The sequence below is a fragment of the Mustela nigripes genome, chromosome 17, assembly GCF_022355385.1.
Source record: "Mustela nigripes isolate SB6536 chromosome 17, MUSNIG.SB6536, whole genome shotgun sequence".
Taxonomy (NCBI): Eukaryota; Metazoa; Chordata; class Mammalia; order Carnivora; family Mustelidae; genus Mustela; species Mustela nigripes.
The window spans coordinates 16,371,065-16,375,832 of NC_081573.1; positions in this window are offsets into that span (position 1 = coordinate 16,371,065).

Genomic DNA, 4,768 nt, shown 5'->3' on the forward strand with positions numbered 1-4,768 from the left:
GTTCTGTATCTGCACTGTCCAGAACAGTAGGCACTAGCCATATATGGCTGTTGAGCCTCTTAAATATGGCTAGTTTGAGGAATGAATTTTTCTTTTTTTTTTAAGATTTTGCTTATTTATTTGACACAGAGAGAGATCACAAGTAAGCAGAGAGGCAGGCAGAGAGAGAGAGGGAAACAGGCTCCCTGCTGAGCAGAGAGCCTGATGCCAGGCTCCATCCGAGGACCCTGAGATTATGACCTGAGCCGAAGGCAGCAGCTTAACCCCCTGAGCTTCCCTGCCTGCCTCTCTGCCTACTTGTGATCTCTCTCTGTGTGTCAAATAAATAAATAAAATCTTTAAAAAATGTAGAAACTTTCTGAGGTCATTGGCCTTACCAAAACAAGTGACAGGTCATATTTAATAATTATTAATAGGGCACCTGGGTGGTTCATTGGTTATAGCCTCTGCCTTCAGCCCAGGTCATGATCCCAGGGTCCTGGGATGGAGCCCTGCATTGGGCTTTCTACTCAGCAGGGAGCCTGCTTCCCTCTCTCTGCCTGCCTCTCTGCCTACTTGTGATCTCTGTCTGTCAAATAAATAAATAAAATCTTTTAAAAAAGTAATTATTAATAATTATGAATGTGAAAAGACAATTGGCTCGATCTATATAAAGCAAGCTAAAATCTTTGGAAATCCTAGTTATAATTACAGTTGCTAAAAAAACATTGCTATCAAATCATGTGTATATAGGACAACAACAGAATGTTGGTGGAAACACTGAAATCAAGAATGGCTTCTCCCTCAGATTGCTTCAGAAATTCCTTTAGGTTGTTCTAACTTAAAGAAATTGAATCTGGATGATAGCCTTTGTGTGATGTGTATAGTATGGTAGGCAGAGTTCTAAAATGGCTCCAGGACATTTGTCCTCTGGTGTTATTGCTGTGATTATCTGGATGATCTTCTCTGTTACCTATTGCTATGTAACAAATGATCCCAAAGCTTAATGCCTTCAAATAACAACAAATCAGTTTGGGTCAGAAATCTGTTTGCAGTTGAGCTCATCTTCAGGATCTCTCACAGACTGCAATCAAGGTGTCAACTGAGGCCACAGTCATGCCAAAGCTCACATGGAGAAAGATCTGTTTCAAAGTTCTCTGTTACAGTTATTGATAGAATTCAGTCTTCATAGCTATTGGAATGTGAGCCTCGGTTCCTCATTGGCAAGCCAGAGATTATCCTTAGCTCACAGGGCGGCAGCTTACTTCATCAGAGCCAGAAAGCACAAAGAACCAGAATGTGTGAGCAAGACTGAAGTTACAGACTTTAACTGTAACTTTAGTATCACTTTAATATCAAAAGTGAAATCCCATCACTCTTGCCATGTTCTATTCATTAGAAGCAAGCCACTAAATCTAACCCACACTAAAAGAAAGAAAGTACAATAGGATGTGAATATTTGGAGGCAGGCATTCCTGGAAGTTGTTTTAGAAGCATCCTACCATATATTCTTACTTGCTACTCCATTTTCCATTTCTCCCCAAATTTCTCATGCCTGAGCCCCGCATTGGCTTGTGCCTGAGCCAGAGAATACTGTTATAGGTTAATCCAGTAACGAACATGTCCCTGAAATATGTACCTCTTCAGATAAAAAATGAACATTGCTATAGGTTTTCATCTCTCAGGATCCCCAGGAGAGACCCCTTTACCAATCTGTAAGCAGGCTCCAATCATTTCCATACCCACCATTAAAGGACTCAAAAAGTCTGAGATTTCACCACATACTTAAACTGAGGCCAGTCAACTTTTCTGAGGGCCATCAAATGAGATCATCCTTTCCTTATCATCAAATGGAGATCTGACAAGAGATGGTCAAGTATCTCTCTGAAGGGACTTCATTTTTGCTCCATCTCTGCTCTAGGCCAAAGACTGTGTATAGAGGATATGCTGACTTTTTAGTACACATATGAAGGGATTTTTTAGTACACATATTAAGAAAACTGGGGCACATAGGAGGGACCTGGATGACATCCCTCTAAAAATGGGAGGAACTGGGGAGCAGTTCTGGTACATAAAGAAGTTTCAGAGTAAAAAATTAAACTCTTCACATAACCAGAATTAAACATTGAAAACCAACTTACTTGAGCCATAGTTTTAGAATTGCAAGAACCAAACAGTGCCTCTTGGAGTTTATCTACTTGAGAAGCCTAGAATCCAGGGAAGCCATATCCCTAAGGAGGAAAAAATGAGACCAAATTTGCCATGGAGTTAATAAAATGTCCCGTTTTCTTTTTTCCAAACCTACCCCCCACCTTCATATATACACTGGGAAGATTAGCAGGAATTTAGATATCTCTATACTTTTCTCAAACTCCAGAGAACTCTGATATAAAACAGGTGGACTCTAGCAGAAGCTCTCCTGCACAAAAGCAAAAGTCAGCACTTTAACAGGATTTCCAGAAGTCTTCTCTTCTGGGATGCTGAGCTGCACTTGTGACCAGACTGTTCAGACTTCCTTTTCCAGGCTTTAGGAGGGACCATTTCATCCATGTAGAAGCTCCTTTAAGGCTTTGGGAAACTGCCTGTTTTTCCACATCTGAACTAAGAAAACTGCACAGACCACACCTGGCAGTGACTAAACTACACGTTACCCATGTGCAGCCTTTTTCCTAGCCAGGATTACAACTTCCAGAGCTCTCAGGGCTCACCAATCTCACTTAGTATTCAGAGGATGAAATCGTGGCCACGATCTCTAGACAAAAATAAATACTTTTGGTCCTTTTTTTTTTCTCCTTTTGCAGGTCAAAGCCCTAATCTATCACTCCCTGCTATGAGATTAAGAACAGTGTGAAGAACCTGGCTGGCATAGCTGGTTGACTTTTGATCTCCAAGTCTGAGGTCAAGCCACAGAGATTACTTAAACAAACAAACAAAAACCAAAAAACCAACAAACAAACAAACAAAAATACACACACACCATAGATTACCAGACCTACCTTGTTGAAGGACCAGGTGCCCACAACACATATGCATTAGGTTATACTTAGAAGAGATATAAAGAGGCAACTACCATACAGTCTCATTCTTCTTCCACTTGATTATTTAAATTGAGGTATAATACACACACAATAAAGTGCATAAAGGGCCTCATCATCTTTCCCTCAGCAGCAGCAGTGGATTGTGCAGACATGGCCAAGATTAAGGTTGAAGACCTTTGTGGCAAGAAGAAGCTGCTTAAACAGCTGTGAGACCTAAAGGTAGAGCTGTCCCTAATAAACAGCACCAAGGTGACAGGCAGCACAGCTTCCAAGCTCTCCAAGATCTAAGTTGTCTCCATATATAATCCCTGTATTCTTACTGTCATCAACCAGACACAGAATGAGAACCTCAGGGAATTCTACAAGGGAAAGTACAAACCCCTGGATCTATGGCTCAAGAAAACACGTGCTTTGGCCACCCAGGTGGCTCAGTGAGTTAAAGCCTCTGCCTTTGGCTCAGGTCGTGATCCCAGCGTCCTGGGATGGAGACCCACATAGGGTTTTCTGCTCAGCGGGGAGCCTGCTTCCTCCTCTCTCTCTGCCTGCCTCTCTGCTTACTTGTGATATCTATCAAATAAATAAATAAAAATCTTAATTAAAAAAAGAAGAAGAAGACACGTACCTGCTGAATGACCAGAAGAACGAAGACCAAGCAACAGCAGCGGAAGTAGCAGCTGTACCAGCTACAGGAGTACACAGTCCATGCCTGAGAAACCACGACAATAAAACCCCCCCAAAGTGTATAAAGCACACTGATGTATACAGATATTTTTCACTTGTGTGTATACGAGAGTAACCACCACCCAGATCGAGATGTATGTTAGATTACTACATAGGAAATTACGTCTAGAAGTTCCTGAGTGATGTATGTATTGATAAAGGATTCATTGCTGTTTTTTCCCATATCTTTCTGAAATGGGTTTGTTTGCTTCCAAATACCTTCTAGACATAATGTTCCTCAAAATATTCTTCAAACATCTTATCCTAATAATCTTCCTTTGCATCTAATGTCATTTTAATAAGAGGTGTAAGGCATGTAGCTTTCTGCATAAATCCATTCACCTCTAGAGAGCCTATGGATTTAAATTAAGTTGCAACTTGCCAGAAAGTCTTTCATTCACATCTTCAGAGGTATACCATCTAATTTTTCTGGAGGCCTTTATCACACTCTACTTCAGATTTATCCCTAAGAAGATTACATTTTTCTTGCTCAATTATGAATATCCAAAGGATAGCAACTACATTTTTTTATAAACATATAATGTATTTTCATCCCCAGGGGTACAGGTCTGTGAATCGCCAGGTTTACACACTTCACAGCACTTACCATAGCACATACCCTCCCCAATGTCCATAACCCCACTCCCCTCTCCTAAACCCCCTCCCCCCAGCAACCCTCAGTTTGTCTTGTGAGATTAAGAGTCTCTTATGGTTTGTCTCCCTCCCAATCCCATCTTGTTTCATTCATTCTTCTCCTACCCCCTTAACCCCCTATGTTGCATCTCCACCTCTTCATATCAGGGAGATCATATGACAGTTGTCTTTCTCCGATTGACTTATGTTGCTAAGCATAAGATTTCATTTCTTTTGATGGCTGCATAGTATTCCATTGTGTATATATACCACTCTTCTTTATCCAGTCATCTGTTGATGGATATCTAGGTTCTTTCCATAGTTTGGCTATTGTAGACATTGCTGCTATAAACATTCGGATGCACGTGCCCCTTCAGATCACTACGTTTGTATCTTTA